The following is a 23,072-nucleotide window of genomic DNA, read 5'->3' as shown; positions in this document are numbered from 1 at the left end:
AGTCTGGTTACAAACACAAGAGGCTGGAAAGAAACCTGGGTGGCTGAGGTCCACTAGAAACGAGGGCGCAAACCCAAATGTTGGGGAGGGCCCAACAAGTAGATATGACGAGGGGCCAGCTAAACTGAGCGGTCCTGTATATGCCAGCTGCCAGGAGTGCAGACCCCAACCTGGCAGATAGTCCCGTTACCTCCCCCGCCAAATCAGGATTTCAGAGGTCCATGTTTCCATTTCTGAACCACGGTAACTCATTTTACAAAAACACTGCGCAATTCAAACAAATCTTGCCTATACATTGAATGCTGGGTAATGCTACCAATATAGAGAAGTTCTGTAGAACTTTCTGCAGCCATAAAAATGTTCTATCTCTGGGCTGTCCAATAGTGGGTATTGAGACACTTGATATGTACCTAGTGTAACCAAGGTTTTGAAATTTTAATTTATGTTCAAACTTAAATAGCTACACGTGGCCAGTGGTTGTCATGCTGGATGGTACAGGTGTAGAGCAATGACTCTGTGTCATAGCCTTTCGAGACTCATTGAAAACCAAGGGCCTCCTTCCAGGAAAATGTGCATATAATTACTGACATGAATGTTTGGTTAAAGTTTCAGGATGTTCATGGATTGTCTGAAGGCCTACTCTTGTGCCTCAGGTTCAGCATCCCTAGAAAATTAAGCCTGTGGTTGAAGAGAAGAGCCCCCTGGACAGAGGTACTCCTGGAGCATTTCCTTTATCTTGTTCTGTCTCCCCATCCTGATAGTCTAGAAAAGGTCACTGGGCTGTGCCTCTTGCTCTTGTAAGAAGGATGCCAGGACATTATTGGCATAGATCCAAGTACCTTTTTTATGAGGACTTCTTTCAATCAATTAATGAATAATTATTGTATGCCCATCATGGCCTAATTACTGGCCTGGGTGATGAGGGTACGATGCAGGATAAGACCTTCATGGTGTCTGCAGCTACAGGGTTTGTGAATAGATCATTCATTCATTCATTCATTCAATAAACTAAGCACCTGTTAAATGTCAGGGCTGTGATGGGTACTGGTTTACCAAGTAGCAAATCAGTGTGATAAGTGCTGCGGGGGAGGGCATTCAGTATTATGGGGGTACATCAGAGGGACAGAACCCAGATTTGGGGATCCACTGGGGAAAGCCTCCTAGAGAAAGGGACATCTAAACAGAGACTGAAGGTAGGTGGGTTAAGCCAGACAGCAGGGGTGTGGTTATATGAGGGGAGAACAAGGTTCTGTGTGAGCTGGCACAGAGCAGAGGAGTTTGAGGTATTATCCTGGTGATGCTGTACATCCCCATCTGCCCGCAGTGAGATGCAGGGATGTAGTCCTCGGTGCCTCACCAAACCTGAGCTGACTTTTCATGGGACAGGAAGTGTGGTGCTTGAGACCAGATGTATTTCCCACCGCCGGTACAGAGGCTTGAATTTCTAGCAATAGAGAAACGTTACTCTGGGTGTATAAGAGCTCTTTATTAAAATGCAAGGGCCCTGAGTAGGTGGCTTTGTACCTTCAGTGCTCATCACACAAGCAGGATGTGAATTGAGTAGGGGGGGAGAAAGAGGAGTGGGAAGAGGCACAGAAAGATCAAGAGGAGGAGGATTAGGAAGGGAATAGGAAAGTGGGTGGGGATTGGAGATAGTCTTTGCTTTGCTTATTCACAGCTTTGCCACAGGCAGGCTGGGCCCCTGGGATTGATCCAGACTCTCAGGATTGAGGACAGCACATCCTTTGCCCTATCCTAGTTGGCGTTCTGCCAGACACTAGTGCTTTCCAATAGTTAGATTGTTCCAGAGGTAATCTTGGCTCCTGTGAGAATCACCAGAGAATTCCAGCACTGCTGTAAACCCGGAAGAGCTTATATAATTTCCCCTGGGATGGCACACACTTTTTCTGTTTCTTTTGATGGAAACTAAAATGTCAAAATAACTATTCCTCCCATCCCCCGCTACTTGTTAAAAGACCTTATTTATTTGGAGTTTAGGTTTTCTTTACCATTTCAAAAACTCAATTTATTTAAAGTAAAACAACAACAACAACAACAACAAAAGAAAACAGCTCACCCACAGTGAGCCCCACATCAGGCATCCCAAGTTTTACAACATACACTTGAGAGACAAGCCTGCAAAACATTTAACTTTGAAAACCAATGGGGCTCGCATCCCAAGACCCACAAGACTGGGAGTGAGCTGAGAAACTGCTCTTCAAGGGCTCAAGGGCTCAGGCTCATCAGCTTCTGGGTCCAGCTCAGGAATGGCTGGTTGCACCCAGACTTTAAGTGAAGGGGGTTCACATCTCTATATGAAAGCATCCCAGAGCACCAGAGTCTCCCAGAAGGGAGCTTTTACACACATGTGGTGCCTGAGTTTTGTGGCTGTGGCCTGGGACTCTCTTGATCACGTGGCTCTGAAGACCAGGGAGCTTGCGACCCTTGTCCCGTGGAACCATAATAATTGGTGTCACCATCATAGGCCCTATCTGGTGCACCAATTTTTGTGGCTACTGCTGGGGGGCACTTCTACATCACCTAGCTCTGGTGGCCAGCAGGACTTACGCTAGTGGGTCCCACAGGACTATGAACAAAGGAGACAGAGTTCTTAACCAGCTGACACCCCAGGGAAGAAAGAGCAAGAGTAGACAGACCCAGAAGCTCAGTCTTTTCTGTGAAAGAGGCGTATTAGCTAATCATCATCAGACTGAGACTTTAGGGGCAACGTTCTAATTAAACAGGCATCTAGGTGCTAACTGCGATCCTTTCCAGAGAACTCTGAGGGTAGGCTCTATCTTTAGTCTCACCTTCTGTTGCAATCCAAAGTGCCAGTGTCTTCCTGGAGGGTGCCCATGTCTGGTGCCCCATTTTGGTGGCTGTTGCCAGGGGACACATTTACATTGCTTGGCTCTGGTGGCCAGTAGGGCTTATGCTGGTGATCCCACAGGACTATATATATTTGCACACTTTTTTAAAAATGTTTTTTAATGTTTATTCACTTTTTTTTGAGGGGGGGGTGCAAGCGGGAAGGGGCAGAGAGAGAGGGAGACAGAATCCGAAGCAGGCTCCAGGCTCTGAGCTGTCAGCACAAAGCCTGATGCAGGGCTCGAACTCACGGACCGTGAGACCATGACCTGAGCTGAAGTCAGAGGCTTAACCGACTGAGCCACCCAGTGCCCCTATATTTGCATACTTTTAAAAGCTGTTGCCCGAGGGTTTGGTTTCCAGTAAGTCTGAATCTAACTGCTGAGATCCTCCCCCTTTGAGATACTGACAAGTCTTGGTACATCCTCAACCATTGGGAGTCATTAAATATATAATAGCCTCCTTGGACATGCACAAAGGTTTAAAAGACAACAAAGAACTGAGGCAGGGTTGAGTGATAAGGTTCATCTCCTACACAAGGCTACTCCTTGTGTAGACTGGGAGAGGGGACTGTTTTATCTACTAGATAGAAACCAACACAGGGAATCCGGCAAAATGAAGAAAACAGAAGTATAGGTTCCAAATGAAAGAACAAACTAAAAACTCAGAAAAAGCTGTAGTGAAGTGGAGATAAGGAATTTATACTTATCTCTGATAAAGAATGCAAAGTAATGGTCATAAAGATGCTCACCAAATGGGGGAAGAACAGATGATCACAGTGAGAACTTCAACAAAGAGCTGGAAAATGTAAGAAAGTACCAAACAGATGCCACAAAGCTCAAGAATACAATAGATGAACTGAAATATACACTAGAGGGGTCAACGGCAGACTAGATGAAGTAGAAGAAAGAATCAGTCAACTCAAAGACAGAGCAGTGGAATTCACCCAAACAGAGCAGCAAAAAGAAAGAAAGAAAGAAAAAAGAGTAGAAAAGAGTGGAGATCCCTTAAGAGACTTTAGGAACAATGTCAAATAGAGTAACATTTTCATTATCGGTCTCCCAGAAGGAGAAGAGAGAGAAAAAGGGGCAGAAATCTGATTTGAAGAAATAATGGTTGAAGCTTCCCTAACTTGGGGAAAGACATAGATGTCCAGACCCAGGAAGCCCAGAGAATTCCAAATAAGAAGAACCCAAAGAGACCCACACTAAGACACATTACAATCAAAATGTCCAAAGTTAAAGACAAGAAGAGGATATTAAAAGTAGCAACATAAAAACAACATGTTACAGGGGAATCCTCATAAGATTATCAGCATATTTTCCAGCAGGAAAGTAGCAGGCCAGAACGGAGTGCTGGAAAACAAACAAACAAACAAACAAACAAACAAACAAACAGCAAGCCAAAAAAACTTCCAAATGAGAATTTGGAAGTTATCATTCAGAAGTGAAGGAGAGATACGGTGTTTTTCAGACAAACAAAAACTAAAGGAGCTCACCAGTAAACTGGCCTTATAAGAAATGGTAAAGGGCCTTCTTTAAGTTGAAAAGAAAGGATGCTAATTAGTAACAAGAACACACATGAAATCACAAGCCAGCAAGTTTACCAGAGAGAACCCAGAAAAGAGACAGCTAGGTGCCTCCTGGGGTCAGAACCACCTCAAATACTGATCCCAAAAAACTTTGGCAAGGATTATGAGTTTAATGGGATCAGACTGGGGAGCTGTCTTTGCCCCAGGACATTGTCTAAAACTATAGAGCAATTAGCTGGCAATTAGTGGTGTCTAAATTTGGTTGTGACCCAGGAAATAGTCAAAGAGAGCTCTCTTTAAACCACTGTCACTCCAGGGTGACAGTGACTGTGTGCATGTCTAAGGCAGCACTTCCAAAGGAGCAATGCCACAGCCTTCACAATGTGGAGGAAGAGGCTTCTCTAAGAGAGTCTAGCCAGTTCCTAAGCAAATAAACAAGCAAACAACAAGAAGACCTGGAGGAGGAAGACGAGTATCTGGAGTTGTGACAGTACGTTATCTAAAATAACCAGTTTTCAAAAAAAAAAAAAAAAATTACAAGACATTCAGGGGCGCCTGGGTGGCTCATTCAGTTGAGTGTCTGGCTCTTGATTTCGGCTCAGGTCATGATCCCAGGGTGGTGGGATCGAGCCCTGCATTGGGCTCTGTGTTGAGCATGGAGTATGCTTGGGATTCTCTCTCTCCCCCCACCCTCCAGCCCCTCTCCCCTGTTTGCACTCTCTCTCTCTCTCTCTAAAATAAAAAAAAAAAAAATTAAAAATTTTTAATGTTTATTTGTTTATATAGAGAGACAGAGCATGAGCAGGGGAGGGGCAGAGAGAGAGGGAGACACAGAATCTGAAGCAGGCTCCAGGCTCTGAGCTGTCAGCACAGAGCCCGACGCGGGACTCAAACTCACAGACCACGAGATCATGACCTGAGCTGAAGTTGGACACTCAACCAACTGAGCCACCCAGGTGCCCCTAATTTTTTTTTAATTTAAAAATTATAAGACATTCAAAGAAATATGAAAATATGACCCATATACAGGGAAAAAAATATAGGCAACAGAAATGGCCACTGAGAGGAACCATATCCTGTAGCCAATCAACCAGGAATCCTGTATCCAGCAAAGCTGCCTCTCAAAAGTGATAATGAAATAAAGGCATGCCCAGATAGGTAAAAATAGAGAATTCATTGCTAGTAGATTTACCTTACAAGAAACATTAAAGGAAGTTCTTCAGGCAAAAAGCAAATGACTTAAGACAACAATTCAAATACACACACACGTGTGCACACACACACACACACACACCCCTACATGAGCATCAGTAAAGACAATAATGTAATTATAAAAGACAGTATAAATGCATATTTCTTCTCACAACTGATTTTAAAATGTGTATGTAAAATATGTGTCCAGTTGTATTGTTAGGCCTATGACATATAGATATGTAACATATTTGGCAAACAATATAAAGGCAGTGGGTAGGAACAAAGCTATATTGGGCTATATTAGACCAGGTGATAAATCAAATCCATAGGACAAATGAAAAGAACCAGAAATGGCAAATAAAAGGTAAACATAACAAAAGCTACAAATATATGTTTGTTCTTTCTTTTCTCAGCTCCTTTAAAAGACATAAAATGATACAAAGTAATAATTATAACAATGTATTGTTGAGTTTGTAACATATATATAGATGTAATACATGTAAAAATAATAGCCCAAGGTGGGGGAAGAGAACGGTTATATAGAATTAACATTTCTATATTTCATTGGAATTAATATCTAAAGTAGATTCTAATGAGTTAAGATGTATAACATAAGCCTTAGCACAAGGACTAAGGAAGTAGCTCAAAAAATATACAGGGAAAAAAATCATTAAAGGACTGAAAATGTTCATTAGAAAACATTCACTTAATGCAAAAGAAAGCAGTAAAAGAGGACTAGAGAAACAAAAAAGACAGAAGGAAAACATCACCAGCTAGAAATCTGGCTGAACACACAGAAACAAAATGCACCAGAAATGGTTCACCTGAAAGGATAAATATATAAGACATTTTTCTTATTATTTAAAAGATAAAAAATGTACCTGATGGCTCAAACAAACATAATAACAATGTATTTTGGGGTTTATAACATGCATACGTGAAGCCTATAATAACAACTGTATGTAGGATATAGGACCCGAGAAGAGAAATGGAAGTCCACTGTTCCAAGGTTCTTATATTACACATGAAGTGGTGTATTATCACTTGATGTAGACCATGATATATTAAAGATTATGCTGTAAGGCTTAATTCCAGTGGAGTAGGAATTAATCTGAGCCATTTTGCTAATGTTTCTGCATCGTAAACATGACCCCTAATCAAGTCATGAAACACACTCCATCGTAGTATTGCCTTGAAACCAAGGGTCTGAGAAACTTGGGTGCAAGTTTTACAACTTTGTACCATCATTTATTGGGACTCCTGGAGGAATCTGCCTCCATGTAGCAAGAATATATATGGCTACATGAGTGGCGAGGTGCCCTTTGGGGCTGCTTATTTCTGAGGAGTTCTGTATACACACAGTGGTTCCTGATCCAAGAGATAAATTGTATTCGGCTGTGGTCCTTATAGAAAGCAGGGCAATAGAAGACCCTTCTGACCTTTCCAGACCCATCACTATGGTGTGAAGCATGCATGTCTTTTCTTTAATGTTGTTATGTATACACACACACACACACACACACACACACACACACTATAGCTATGTAAATATTGTAATTTTTGGTTCCATGAGTCTTAATCTTTAGCAGTCAACTCTTCAACTTCCATTGTTAATGTGAAGTATACTCTAAACCCTAAAGCAACACAAAACCGTGAAAGCAAAGAGTTAAATGATCCAACAAAGGTCATAGAATAGTCATAAAAAGTACTCAACTGCGACACCTGGGTGGCACAGTCAGTTAGGCATCCAACTTTGGCTCAGGTCATGATCTCGTGGTCCATGGGTTTGAGCCCCACGTTGGGGTCTGTGCTATCAACTCAGAGCCTTCTTTGGTTTCTGTTTCTGGAGCCTGCTTTGGTTTCTGTGTCTCCCACTCTCCCTGCCCCTCCCAATGTCACATTCTCTCTCTCTCTCTCAAAAATAAATAAACATTAAAAAAAATTTTTTTAAGTACTCAATCCCAAAGCAGGCAGATAAAAGAGTAAAAAGAGAACCTGGAACAGAAGAGACAAATAGAAACAAATAGCAAGATGATAGACTCAAACTTAACCATGTTAATGATCTTATTAAAGGTAATTTGTGTAAATACTCCAGTTTAAAAGGCAGAGATTGTCAAATTATGTAAAAAAGCAATACCCACCTATATGCCGCCTACAAGAAATGAATCTTAAATATAAAGACACAAATAGGTTAAAAGTAAAAGGATAAAAAAAATAGACCATGCTGATGCTTATCAAAAGGACGTTGGAGTGACTATATTTATATCAGATAAAGTATATTTCAGAACAAAGAATATTGCCAAGAGTAAAGAAAGTCCTTTCACAATCACATAGGGGTCAGATAGGCAAGCGAGCCTAACAATCCTAAATGTTTATGTACCTAACAGCAAAATTTTAAAATAAATGGAGAAAAAAAATTGACAAATACACAATTATAGTCAAAAACTTTTTAAAAATTCTCCCTCAATAGCTAATGGAACAATAGGCATAAAATCAGCAAAAATATAGTAGATTTGAAACTCTAGCAATACTTGACCTGATTGATGTTTAAAAGAAAACAGCAACAACAACAACACCCAGGGTACCTGAGGGGCTCAGTCAGTTAAATGGTTAAGCAAGCATCCTACAACGGCTCAGGTCATGATCTTGAGGTTTGTGGGTTCAAGCCCTGCATCTGGCTCTGTGCTGACAACTCAGAGCCTGGAGACTGCTTCAGATTCTATCTCCATCTTTCTCTTTCCCTTCTCTGCTCATGCGCGCTCTCTCTCTCTCTCTCTCTCTCTCTCTCTCTCTCTCTCAGATATAAATAAACATTAAACAATAACAAAAAAAGTAAAATAAATAAATTAAAAAACGACCCAACAACAGCAGAATACACATTATTCTCAAGTGTACAAAATTTACTAAGAAAATCTTCTGGCCCATAAAACAAGTCTCAATAAATTTAAACGGATTCAACTAATATAAAGTGTATCCTTGAGGTGGATGGACTGTTACTACCAACCTTGGATTTCACCGTCACAGCAAACTAGTCAGGGAAAGACAATCAAAGACAGGCAATCAAAAACTAGCCCCTCTCAGGGTTTCCTGTTTCAGCTTCAACAAGTAAAAAGCTTGGAGGTTGTCCCTCCTGACTTTACAACAAGAAGAAAAGCTGAAGAAGAGAGAGAGATCGCCCCCTCACCCCTTGCCTGCATGCACACACCAAAGAAAGACCATATGAGGATACAGCAAGAAGGTGGCTGTCTGCAATCCAGGAAGAGTCTTCACCAGATGCGAGCCATGCTGGCAGCCTGATCCTGGACGTCCAGCCTCGAAAAAGTGGGAAAATACAGTTCTGTGGTTAAAGCCACGCAGCCTGTGCTAGTTTGTAATGGCAGCCTGAGCAGACCTGGCATAACCTGTCAACCTGTCAGTTGTATTTCATGCTTGTCCACGGCCCTAGGTTGTTTGTAGATGGGGAAGAGGATGCCTGTCAAAAGGGAAGAGCCTGAAAATGCAAGAAAGTGTGGGTAACTGATGAAGCAAAGTCCTCAATCACTAGAACCCTTTGGAAATTAGGTGAAAGCTAGAGACTCTCACCTAAAGATTGACATAAGGGCAAAAATCTGCATTAGTTTGAGAAGAATCTTGTATCGTCTGGAGTGCCTCGTGGACTCTGCTTGATCCCCTGAACAGAGCTTTTAAAGAGCCTCTGTCCTGGGGAAACCTGTTGATTGGGACCAAGAGCTTTGGAGGAAGATTGGAGCAGAGCAGGGTGGGGGGTGGGGTGGGGGTTCATAGGACACAAGGAGGCAGGGAGACAGTTGGAGAAGGAGGAATGCCAGTCCTTGGATCTCACATGTTAGGAGTCAATTCCACAGAGTGTGTGAGGAAGGGAGCAGAGAAGCTTGGGCATGAAAAAGATCGAAAAGGTTAAGATCTACTCAAATTAGGGAAAAGGATGAGGAAATTAGTAGGAATTAGAAAAAGAAATCCAGGGTTTTAAGGATAGCCAGCTGGGGTGGGATTACATATAATACTATTATTATATGACTGCTATAGAATCCTTCAGCCTGATGTGTGATTTCACCAGCTTTGTGAAGCAGGTGTGAGCAACAGCAGCACTTGTGGCAGAAAAAAAGTGGATGTGCGATTTATTGCAAATTGAGGATTGGCAAGGAGAATGCAGGGATACAGTTGCTATATAAACTAGGGCTGATTTTAAATGAGAGTCTCACTACAAAATGTTGGACAAGGAAGCGAGAAAAGAAAGAAAGAGGGAGGGAGGGGGAAGGAGAGAGAGGGGGAGTGAGAGAGGGAGGGAGAGAGGGAGGGAGAGAGGGAAGGGAGGAAGGAAAGAAAGGGAGGAAGGGGAGAGGAGGGGACCGGAGGGGAAAGGAAGGGAAGGGAAGAAATGAAGAAAGAAAAAAATGAAAAAAGAAAAGAAAAGAAAGAAGAAAAAAGAAAAGAAAAAAGAAAAGAAAAAGTCCTTTTAGTCTTTGGAAGAATTAGCATTAGGTATGCTTGGCCTGCCTTGGGGCATTGAATTTCTTTTTCTGAATGTATGAAATTTGATACCCTGTTACTAGGAATTTAGAAAAAGTTCTCTTTTGTTTGTTCAAGGGTTGTCACTAAGCCCTGTAGGTCGGAAGTTGCTTGGGTGCACTCCTCTGCTCCCAGTTTCCCCAGCCCTTGTCTCTGGGGGAGGGAGCTCTACAGTATCTTGGCTCCAGCAGAGGAGCTAGAAACAGGGTTCTTCTAAACTTTGGGGCTGGTGAACAGGATATTGTAGAAATAGAGTACTGAAGACCTTATCTGCAAAAAGAACCCAAAAAGCATTCAGAATTATTACTGACAAACCAAAGGATAATCAAAATATTTTTTCTCCCTTATGAAAAATTATGCAAGTAACACATGTTCTTATAGAATAACTATAAATGCAGATAAACAAAAAATGCAAATCATCTCAAATTCTATCATCCAGAAATAACCATGTCAGCATCTTGTTGTATATTAGACCTGACACTTTCATTTGCAGGTACAAACATTTATGTTTTATGAAAATGGTCTCATATTATATACAATGTGCTGCATTCCTTCTGTAACTTATCGGTCTACTGTGAACATTTCAAGTCCGTATACATCTACACAACATTCCTCATGGCTGCATGATATTGGTCCATTCTTCAATTGTTGGATGCACTGCAATTGTATCATCTATTGACACAATGATACTATGTAGTGAGCAACTGATAAAATTGCAGTGGCATACCAGAATAAACATTTGTTTGGTTTGCAAGATTGGGGGGGGGGGTTCAGCTGATCTGGACTCAGCTTGGCTGTTCTCCATTGGGCACACTTACACCTTTGCAGCCAACTGCCTGCTGGTTGAGCAGTCCTCCTCATTTTGACCTGCTCATGTCTGTGACTGGCTGGCTACTGGCTTCTTTAGGATGCTCATGGCTTGGACAGCCAGGGCACTTCTGGTCTGTTCCAGGTAGTAATCCTCCAGGAGGCTAGCCCAAGCATGTTCTCATGGCTGTTCAGAGGAGCAACGTCTAAGCAGAAATGTGCAAGCACTTTTGCAAGCCTCTGCTTGTGGCATATTTGCTCACATCCTGTTGGCCAAAGCAGGCCATGTGGCCAACTGCACAGAGTAGAATGGCTCAGCACAATTATGGGCAAATGGTGTGGAAGGCAACTGCACAGGGAAGGATGAACAATTGGGGGACTTTTTTTTATAGTAAATTCTTATACAAATATTTTTGAGTGTTATCTGATCCATTCTATGGAACAAATTCCTACCAGTAGAATTGCTAGGTATATCCTTTTCTGAAGACTCTGAAGATAAACTATCAAACTGCTGTCCAGAAAGGTGTACCAGTTTACATTACCATGAACAGCAAGTGACAGAGCAGATTTCTCAATGACCATGACGTATAGAAAAAAAAAAAATTATGCAAACTATGGATACTCTAGGAATCTGTGCTCTCGTTGCATGATGTGCCCCAAAGGTTCAGAGACATAAACCAAGAAAAACAAGGTCACCTTGGAAATCCCAAGAGAGGTACATCAGTGTGGTCCTTTGGAAATGCATGCCTCCCCTATTCTTTCCTGAAGAAGTGTTGGAAAAACTTGAAACAAACAAACAAACAAATGAAACACCCACAAAAAGAACAACAGCGACGTCAACAACAAAAGAAGTCTGGGACAATGTTGAGGGACAGAGAGGGTAACCACCTATCCTGGCGTTCGTGGAGACATCTTGGTTTACCCTGTTGTCCTGGCTTAACTATTAACTGAGCCCCCTTTCACTCTCAAAAGTTTCCCATTTTGGACCACAGATTATGTGACGCTCAGGTAAAAGTCACCTTAACTAAAATCGTTCCCTTTGATTTCAAACTCTTTCATGCAACTCATGATATTTTGGGTTTTGTTTCTTTGTGGTTCTGTGTCAGACACTGCTGGGCACTGATGATCCAATAGTGAGGAAAATCAGACATGGTCCCTGCTTTCAGTCTGATGGGGGAAAAATATTGATGGAATAATCACAGAAATCATGTACAACTGCAGCAGTGGTGAGTGCTACAAGGGAGAAGTCCATGGCTCTAAGAGCATTTGTGTGGCAGAGAGATTTGATCTTGCAAAGGTCAGGGGTGAATCCAAGGGGAGGTAATGCTCTAGCTGAGACGGGAAGGATACTTCGTATTTCCTCAGGGAGGAAGCATTCCTGGGGATGTACCAGACTCTGAACAAAGGAAGCAGGTACAGACAAGGGTGTGAAAGAAGACTCATGTAGCTGCAGTGGAGAGAAGCAGGGGAACTTGGAGTGAGATCAGACTGCAGAGTCTACCCAGCATGCCCTATACCTTTCTCCTTTCACAACAGAACCCCCACTTTGTTCAGGAATCTAGACATCCCCCAACACAGTCTTCTGCCTCAGGGGACACTAACTTCACTCCCAGTTCAAGGGGGGTGAACCCCTTCCCAGTTAGTGGTTTACTTATCAGCTTGTGCCCTGATTCTTGCAAGTGAGAAGAGAAGGAAAGTTTCCTGTGGACTTCCAAGAGAAGTGTCCTTGCTCCTAAGAGTGAGTCAAAAGAAAAGTGGGTCCTTAATTGTCCCTCTGAATTTTGTCAAACCTTAATGTGAAGCCTGGGGCAGCTTCAGCCATCCTCTCCTCCTGAAGATGAAGCTGTCACCAAGGATGGAGGAGACATGTGGAAAGAACCTTTTTCCTTGACATAGGCTGAGTTGCTGAATTAACTTGTCCTGAAGGCCACCCTACCTCAGGAATTCCTGTTATATGGGCTATATAATTCCTGAGATTCCTTATTGAGTTCAAGTTTCTCTTACTTGTGGTCAAAACAGCATAACAATAAAGAAGGGGACAGACCATGTCTCTTATTTGTGTTGGAGGCTATGTTAAGGATTGGGTTTTTTTTTTTTTTTCTGCCTTTATGCTGAGATCAGTTGGAAGCCATTAGAGAGTTTTAATCAGAGAGCATGATCCATAGTTTCATTTTGCAAAAGGTTACTTTTGCTGCTGCATGGAGAGATTCTAGGGGTGTCTGGGTAACTCAATCAGTTAAGTGTGAGAAATTCTAAAGGGACAAGAGTGGATGCAAGGAGGCCATTTAGCAGGCCTTTCCTTTGGGTAGAGAATATGGAGCATTTTCTTGAGCCCTGCGCTTAGGATGGGAAGCGACAGAATGAATATCATGTAATCAACATCACTAAAATTCAATTTTGATGTTGCTGTCCTTAACAATATCTCAAGGGGCCAATAAAATACGCCAATACAGAATGGCCTCCTTTCAAGGGCCAGAACTTTGGGTGAACTCGGCACTGCCTTGCGGTGCCCTGGATCTCACCTTCTTCAAGGGATAGCCCTAGAGATGACATGTGTGAAATGGTAGCGTGGATAGTAGGTGGTGATAAAAGATGGAGGTGGGGGAGAGGGGGCAGAAATATTTCAGAAACAGTCTTTCGGTGAAAGAATAAATTGAACCAATAAAGGAGAGACAAAGAGAGATGTTGAAGATGACCCTCAGATTTCTGTGCAAAAGGAGGAAATGGTGGTGCCATTAGACAATATAGAAAATTCTGGAAGAGGCCCCAGTTGGGGGTAGAGGTCCATTTGGAGTTCAGTTTGGACATGCTAAGTTGGATGTACCTTTGGATATTCAAAGGGAGATTTTGAGATAGTGAGGTATGGTGCTCAGCAGATAGATTGGGTTGGAGCTATTAATACTTTCATCATTCACATTTTAGGAATTAATTGAAACTGTGGACATTGAAATGGCTTTGGGAGAGAAGAGATATAGAAAAGAAGAGGCATAGGGCCAGGCCTGGAAGATAATGGCAGAGGAAGATGAGGCCTGCAAAGACCATGGATAGACCTTTGTCAGAGAGGCAGAAAGAGAGCAGAAATGTGGTGTGTTATAGAAAGAAGGGACTAGCGTATTTAAGAAAACAGATAGTTTCCAAAGGCTCTGATAATTGCTGAAAAGTCAAAGAGGAAGTATGACCACTAGTCTCCAAAGATGCCCGTCCACACCCCCACCCCGCCAATGAAGGATGCCTCCTGAAATTCATACCTTTGTGTAGTATCCTTCACATTGAATGAGGGTTGTCTGCGTTCAACCAATAAACTGCACAGAAGGGACACTATGTGACTTTTGAGACTAGGTCATGTGGATCCTTGCAGTGTTTCTTGGTCTCTTGAAACGCCTACTCAGAGGAAGGCCAGCCACCAAGTGAAAAGTCCGTTTATCCTTAGACCATCATGTTGTGAAGAAGTCCAAACTAACTGTGAAATGCTTTATGGAAGAGAAAGGGAGAGAGAGAGAGAGAGAGAGACCAAGAAGAGAGAGAGATGCCTGGCCAATCCCCAGTTAATCTAGCTATTCTAGCCTGGGTACCAGACATATGAGGAAAGAAGCCATCTTGAATGTCAAGATGATTCCAACCCTTTGAGTGACCCCAAGTGAGAAGTTCCCAGTTGATCCCAGTCAATCCACAGGACCATGAGGGAGAAAAATAAATTCTTGTTTTAACCTCCTAAATTTTATACTGGAACAAAATAGGAATTGAAAAAAAAAAAGTCTGTTTGATTTGGTGGTATGGAAGTCATTACTTTTTCTAGGAGCAACAGGGGCAGAAGCCAGATCTGAGTGGGTTAAAGTGTGGGTAGAAGCTAAAAAAAATTAAGAAAGTGAAGACAGCCACTTTCAGGAAACATTTGGCTGTGGATGGGGAGGGGATAGAAAGGTTGATAGATGGAAGAGGATGTGAGATGAGGAAGAGTTTTTCTAAAAGTGGTCTCTACCACATCCTGTTTAAAAAGCACTATCTATGAAGTACTTTACTAAAAATAAGGCTGAACCCAAATCTAATGAAATTTCTTTTTCTGTTGTCTTTTTTTAAAAACATTTTTCTTTATTTTTGAGAGACAGAGAGAGACAGAGTGTGAGCAGGGGAGGGGCAGAGAAAGAGGAAGACACAGAATCTGAAGCAGGCTCCAGGCTCTGAGCTGTTAGCACAGAGCCTGACGTGGGGCTCAAAGCCATGAACCGTGAGATCATGACCTGAGCTGAAGTTGGACACTTAACCAACTGAGCCACCCAGACACCCCAATCTAATGAAATTTATTTTTTATTTTTTTTTATTTATTTTTTTAAATTTTTTTAACATTTATTTATTTTTGAGACAGAGAAAGACAGAGCATGAACAGGGGAGGGGCAGAGAGAGAGGGAGACACAGAATCTGAAACAGGCTTCAGGCTCTGAGCTGTCAGCACAGAGCCTGATGCGGGGCTCTATCTCACGGACCGTGAGATCATGACCTGAGCCGAAGTCGGACGCTTAACTGACCAAGCCACCCAGGCGCCCCAATCTAATGAAATTTCTTGATGTAATTACCACTTTACCAGAAATGTGGGGAATAGAGACACAAGTTATCAACACTGTAAGGATGTGATTAGCCAAATCAAGAATTTGGGATAATCTACATAACAAATGGCCCACAAAATCAACCTTTTAAAAAAATAAAGGCAAGGAGACTACTATAGGATGAAAACAACTTGAAACACAACAATGAGATACAATATGGGAATCTTGACTGAATCTTGATTTTGAACAAACCAACTTATAAAGACATCTTGAGATAGTTGGGAAAATGGAACATGGATAGTATGTTAGGTGATTAATATCACTGTCAATTATTTAGCTGTAGTAATTGGTAGATGTTATGTTTTTGAAATATGCCCTTATCATCTGGAGTTGCATATTGTGATCACTTGATATGTGAGATTGGCTTTAAAATACATCCATAAAATGGTAGTAATTGTTGAGGCTGAGTGATGGGTACGTGGTGGTTCATTAAACTAGTTTCTCTGTTTTTTAATATATTTGGAAATTTCCATAATCATAAATGTTAAAAGCTGTATTGAACATATTCTTCATTTTATTAAGGATTTATAGGCAACAATCAGGTGAACATTCAAGTGTGGTATCCAAATGTAGAACATGTCCTTATGGATGCAATTATTCTCTAAGTTGGATATTGGAGAGGGCCCCACACTAATTTGTTACTCTAGTGATGCTCTATAATGGGAAAGGAAAGCCAAGGGAAGAGTTCAGTTAAGAGAATATGACTAAGAACACAGGTGAGAGGAGGCACATGAAAGTATAAGGCTCTGAGAAGGAAAGCCGGGTGGGATCCAGAGTCAAAGTGAAGGATGGGGCCAGAGAAGACTGGTGTGTGTGTGTGTGTGTGTGTGTGTGTGTGTGTGTGTGTTGGTATCTAGAGGAGGAGAGAATTCTCATTTGGTAGCATCTAAATCTTCAGAGAATTAGGGGATTGCTACAAGGTTGTATGATTGGTAATTAGGAAATTGTAATTTGAAGAGAGTAGAAGAGATTTGACAACACTATTGAGGTGCGTGAGGAGTGAGTTTCCTGGGGGAACAGAGTAGAATTGTAGGGCACAGAATTGCAAGGATGTTTAGAATAAAACAATGGACTGGATACTCTAAATTGGATAAGGAGAGCAATGGAAGGAGAATGCCAATTTACCGGGAGAAAAAAAGGAGCCTTGCTAGTCTGACTACACACAAATAGCCTTGAAGAATGAACCCACCTTCAGTGATTTGGACCCAGGAAGCATGGGATGCATTAAAGCAGGTACAGGTAGTTCGTGGACATAGTTTGAGAAATACTGCCCTGGTGGCTGGAAAGGGGGTGGAACCAGCTTGGGGCAGGAGGTAGGTCATGTTGTAATGGGGAAGCCTGGTGGACAGAACTTGGGTCTGCTGGTTGTTTTAGGGAGCTCTGTGGCTTTCTTGGCCCAAAGGATTCCAGTTTGTCCCAGAGTCCTGGGAAGGGCTCAAACACAAAGATGGGTGGCCTTCAAAGTAACTCTGTCTGCGTTTGCCCCACGGGCTTCTCATCTTTGGACTATATGACTACTGGGGGTCTTGTTGTTTGTTGTTTGTTTTTGCAACTTTTGATTCTAGAAACAAAAATGGGCTTTCAGAATCAACCAACCAGCCAGCCAACACCGTTGCAGTTGGCACATTTGGGCTAATTGTCTTCCCTTTCATTTAGACTTATTTCCCACTGAGTATGAGGTAGTGCTTTCAAGTAAATCTTTGGTAATTCCCAGGCATAAAGCAATTGCCTTCATTTCCCAGCGGGACATACTAAAGTGGGCTCATTTATGGAAAGAACAGGAATAGCAGTTTTTACAGCTTCAGGCCTGTAAGAAAACTGCTTTTTCCCCCTGACAATCATAATCCACTCATGCTTTAAAAACGCATTTCAAAATCAAAAGGACTCCGAGAGTCTGGAATGTACTAGGAGGATGTATTAAGACTCGTCTGATTAGCCAATTTATTTATAACCTAGATAAACTTACCTCTTGTTTTCTCTTCTTTCATAACTTCCTTAACCTCAGACCTGTGAGTCGCCTGGATGTCAAAGAACTATGCCTGTCTTGAATTAACAGAATTAACAGGAGTACAGAGAGAATTGCTTTCTCTTTTCCTTGTCTCCACTGTGATTCTCTGATTTGAATTTGCAGTGGCAGAATAAAAGAGAGGTGAGGCGGGTGCTCCGGAGAGGAGGCACAGCCTGAATAAAGACCTGAAGGCCAGCAGGTCATGGGGCCACTGTGTGGACGGCCTGGCTGAAGTAGAACAGAAACAAGACTGCTCGGTGTGGGCGAGCTGGCTTAGGGAGGCTGAGCGGAGGGGCTTTGAGTGGTGCCTGGGGAAATCCTAAGCCATTTAAATGAGCCATTTCAATTTGACAGACAAATTGGTATTTTAAGAAGATTTACGAGGCAGTGATGTACAGAATGAGGTACAGTGGGTGGGGGCAACAGGAGTGGAATGAGAACAAAGCTAGGAGAATAAGGATTCTGCTTTGAGTTGGCAAACATTTATTGAGCACCTACTGTGTACCTTACCTTGTGCCAGGTACCATGGTCAAGCATGCTCCCTCTCAGTGACAAGAACCAGCATCTACCCTTTTGTCCAAGCCCAAATCCTAGTATCCTTCTTCATACCTTCCTCTCCTTTTCCCACCAGTCTAGCAGGTTGATCTGTCAACTCCATGCCTCTTACAAGGCGTCTTCTACCTTATCTCTGCTCCCTGTATCTTCTTCCGCAGCTACCAGTGCCTCTGGCCTGTGGACCTCTGTGCCTCCAGCCTCCTCTCTCACTCCTCCACCTGGCAGCTGTTGGGGGGTGACAATGGCCTTCTTAAAACACAGCAAATAAAAAAAAAAAAGGGGGGCGCCTGGGTGGCGCAGTTGGTTAAGCGTCCGACTTCAGCCAGGTCACGATCTCGAGGTCCGTGAGTTCGAGCCCCATGTCAGGCTCTGGGCTGATGGCTCAGAGCCTGGAGCCTGCTTCCGATTCTGTGTCTCCCTCTCTCTCTGCCCCTCCCCCGTTCATGCTCTGTCTCTCTCTGTCCCAAAAATAAATAAACGTTGAAAAAAAAATTAAAAAAAAAAACAAAACACAGCAAATCAGGCTGCCTCCCCCAGCAGAAACCCTTCAGTGGGCTCTTTGCCTTTAAGGTCAAGTCCAAATTCCGCAGCGGAACCAGGAGGCCCCTTGATAGCTAGGTCCTGCTTAGCTCTCCTTCCTTCCTTCCTTGGGCTCGTGACACCCCACCTTGAACCTCAGGATGTGGCCATGCAAAGATGCTTGAAGTACCTCCAAGGGGCCACTTTCTTTCTCGTCTTCCTTGTGATGATAGTATTCTCCGTTCTACCCCTCTTCTTTGACTTATTCCTCAAGAATTCATTTAAGGATCCCTTCCTTCCAGAAGCTCTTTCTGGCCTGCAGGTGCCTCCTGGGTGTTTCCAGAGACCTGTCTCTATGGCTATTCTCGGGCTTACTGCAGCATGCTGTCACTGGCCCTCTCTTCTCAGCACTCGAGTTTCACGAGGGCAGGGCCTGCACCTTCCTCCCCACCCAGCACTTTCCTGACACATAAAAGATTCTTAGAAGATATTCATCAAATGGAAATAGATGAATTCATAAGAACCTGGGTGGCAGGGAGCAGGGGGAGTTGGTCCCATTTTATAGATAAAGAAGCTGAGGCTCACTCAGAGAGTGATTCAGTAATTTGTCGAAGGCTTCTCAGCTTAGCCTAGAATCCAGTTCAGGGTTGCTGCATTCTTATCTAGGGCTTTTTCTTCTTCCTTGCAGTCACAGAATGGAGATCATTAAAGGAAAGTGTCCCCTGTAGTGGCTTCAGTGCTGGCTGATCATTCAGAAAACTTTCAGTGGGGCCACTGGGGGACTGAGTATGACAACAGACGAAGAGGTTTTGATATATTAGTTAGGGATTTCATAAACTGGAGTATTATTAGCTTTGGAGATTGCGAAAGGCTAGGAGTCCAAACGAGCAATTTTCCAACATAATTTGAACATTTATTTCACTGGAGTTATTATTCACAACACAAATCCTCCCTGTTTCTGAAAAGCCGAAGGATATGGTTGCATATGTTCATTGCTGGGTTTTTTTCCCCCTCACTCCCATAAATGCTCTTTGCCTAGCATTTTTTTTTTTTTTGATTGACTGGAAGAACTGCATTGCAGAATGATAGATATTGTTCATTTAACTCTAGCATTTACTTTTCCCCTAAACTAGAGCTCTGTTCATGATTGATCAGACTTCTCCCCCATTTAGCACCCATGTAAAACATTGCTAAAGATTGGGTCTGCGGCTCGGATAACATTTTTGCAGCAATCTGTTCAAGCTGCCGCAGGCTTGCCGAGTGGCATAGAAGCTCTTAATGAAACGTCGGTGGATATTAGGGTTTTATGGACTGGAAAACAGTACAAATCAAAGCGCAATGCTTACTGTTTATCTGTTTAGAACATTTTTATTTTCTAAACCTAGCAATGTTCATCTTTTTCTTCCAGCATTTCGGTTTGGTTCTTTACATATTGATTTTCCCATTCGCCGGCATGCTCTGATGAAGCTGGAGCACTCAGGTGCACCGTCTGTATGGGTGCTGGCCAGGGGCCAGCCCTGGAAGCACCCTCTGTCCTGCCCCCCTCATCTCAAGGGCTGAGAGAGAGCAGGGCTTGCTGTATGAACAAAAATTGCTATGTCTCTGTCTGCCCTATGTGGTTTCCCCTTGAGCCAGCAGCATTGACCTTTTATATTGATATTTACATGCAAATCTCCCAGCAAAAGTAGCGCTCTCCTCTTAAGTTTTATAAGAAAACGTAATAGGCAGGGTTGCAGCAGGAAACAAAATCCATCACCGATGGTTTGCCCAGGGGTCGGTAATTTTTTTTCCGTGAAGGACCAGATAATAATATTTTTGGTTTTGCAGGTCACATAGTCTCTGCCACAATTGGCCACAGACAGCACTTAAGTGATGGGCGATGGGTGAGGCTGAGTTCCATTCAGTAAGACTGTCTTTACAAGAAGAGACTGGGACGTAGATATTTGGCTTATGGGCCAGAGTTTGCTGACCCTTGGTTTAATGAAAAAACTTTAAGGGACCATGAACAGATATATGTACAGGGTCAAAGGAACAAACAGGGGTCACTGAGATACCCAGAGACTACAGCAGCAGGAGGCTGACGGGGCAGGAGGAAGAAGTCCCATGAATTTGCCCCAGTGAGAATGGGGTGCTGGGAGGTCCTAGAGCAGTGAGGGAGCAGGGAAGAAGTACCTTCACCTCGTTTTCTTCCTTCCCTCCCTCAGATCTCCTGCTTGTGCCTCCCGTCATCTGATTCAATCAGAGGCCAGCCAGCAAGGTGCCTGGGGACAAAGTCCCTACTGGGCAGCATCTCAAAGGGGAGAACAGATCAGGGAGGAGGCGGGCAGAGGCAAAGGGAGAATGAACAGCATGGGCGATGTCCCTTTGGGGACTAACTTCTTAGAACCCACTCCTTTTAGGTGTAAAAGGAAGCTAGGCTGGCCACATCCGTTGACCCTGACCATATTCTAGAGAACTATGGCTCCCCCACAACCCAGCTCAGGGTTCAGCATGCCCCTGATTACAGTGGGAGGTGCAGGGATAGGCATATGATCTAACTCAGGCTAATGAGACCCAGACGCAGAACTTTTGTTTGTTTGAACTGTTGGGAAAGATAAGCTTTCCTTTTTTCTGGTGGATCCAAGGCTAGAAATTTGGCAGCCAATCGGCCACGTGGTGAGGCCGTCTGAGGGGAGAGCCTGTGCCCAGTGATCACAGGGGAAAGCAGAGCATCAGGGGGATGAGGAGAAAGCCAGATCCTGTTACTGTCACTGAGCCCCTGGATCAAGCTATTCCTGACAGAAACACTCCGTTCTCAGTTGGGTGAGCCAATTCACTCCCCTCTCACTGAGACCAGTTTTCTGCTTCCAGCAATTGAAAGAATCCTGGCTTCTTTCAGTCTTTCTCAAAGAGAAAGATTAAGCTCTGGAGCCAAGGCCTGCCTCCTCACAGCTATGTGGTCTTCACATGAGGCACATCTAATCACCAAAGCATGCAAGAGGCAGTGCTTCTCCTGTGTGCATGAATGTTTTCATGTGTGCATGCGGCTGCATTCCAGTAGTGGCGTTTGTTGCTTACATGTACATTTCTCAGATGCAAACATCTTTTCTTTTTTGAATATCTGCATGGCATGGGCCTCATGTGTCACAAAGACAGCCACGTCCTAGGTAATTACAGAGGTATAGTGATAACCATAGCAACCCAGCAGTTCTGAGATGTCATGCAGATCGCTGCAGCTCAGGGACACTGATGTTAATAGAGTACTTGCCTGGCTCTGTGTTTTGCAATGACTTTTTCTTTGCTTGAACAGAGGGCTTCTTACCATGCAACGCCTCCCATTGGTTGGTGATTTCCAAAGCTATAAAATTTGCAGGCCAGAAAGATGTCCCAGAGAACTGACAAAGTTGCCAACTTAATTTTGTGAGGTAAGAACATTTCACAAAAGAGATAAAACCCACAAGTGCCATCTACACTTCTCGATGGCCATCTATTATTACCCTCATTTCATAAATGGAAGGACATTTATCTGAAAGGAGAGAATCAAAGAGAAGCTCTCGAACAGAGCACATTTAGCTTTAAGAAAAATGCACTGCCCTGTTGGTGGGAATGAAAGTTGACGCAGCCACTGTGGAAAACAATATGCAGGTTCCTCAAAAAATTAAAAATAGAAATAACATATGATCCAACAATTGCACATGGGGTATTTACCCAAAGAAAACAAAAACACTAATTCAAAAAGATAGATGCACTCCTGTGTTTATTGCAGCATTATTTACAATAGCCAAGATATGGAAGCGACCCAAGTGTCCATCAATAGACGAATGTAAAAGGAAGATGTGATGTATAGATACAATGGAATAAGACACGGCCATAAAAAAAGATGAGGTCTTTCCATTTGCAACAATACGGATGGACCTGGGGGGGGGGGTTCTATGCCAAGTCAAATAAGTCAGACTGAGAAAGAAAAATACCATATGATTTCACTCATATGTGGAATCTAAAAAGCAAAACAAACGAATAAACAAAAAGCAGAATCAGACCTGTAAATACAGAGAGCAAACTGATGGTTGCCAGAGGGAAGAGGATGGGGGGATGGGCAAATGGGTGAAGGGGGGAGTGGGAGATACAGGCTGATGGTTATGGAATGAATAAGTCACAGGAATGAAAGGTGTAGTATAGGGAACAGAGTCTGGTATCATATAGTGTTATATGGTGGCAGACGTTAGCTGTGCTTGTAGTGAGAATAGCATAAAGCCTAGAGAAATTGAATTACTATGTTGTACACCTGGAACTGATGTAATATCATGTATCAACTATATTCAAATTAAAAAATTGTAAAGCATGACTAGGGGAACACTGCATCTAGCAGGACACTTATGAACAGCCAGGCCACCTGGATGAAGGGTACACAGGACCTGTCCTCACTCTGTTGGTCAAACCATGAGCCCTGCATGGGCTGTGTCCACTTGGATGAGGGGACACC

General features: G+C 43.0%; 1 long non-coding RNA gene across 1 annotated transcript in view; it reads left to right on the top strand.

Moving 5' to 3' along the window:
• Positions 1–517: 517 nt before the first annotated feature.
• The window catches only part of LOC115525572, a 95,868-nt gene continuing 73,313 nt past the window's right edge, over positions 518–23,072 (top strand). The window contains exon 1 of the long non-coding RNA XR_003972395.1: positions 518–711. This is a non-coding gene — a long non-coding RNA (uncharacterized LOC115525572). The remainder of the gene's footprint in view (positions 712–23,072) is intronic.

The sequence above is a fragment of the Lynx canadensis genome, chromosome D1 (assembly GCF_007474595.2).
Source record: "Lynx canadensis isolate LIC74 chromosome D1, mLynCan4.pri.v2, whole genome shotgun sequence".
NCBI lineage: Eukaryota > Metazoa > Chordata > Mammalia > Carnivora > Felidae > Lynx > Lynx canadensis.
The sequence above is the reverse complement of the archived record's forward strand: the minus strand, read 5'-3'. Positions and strand labels throughout refer to the sequence as shown.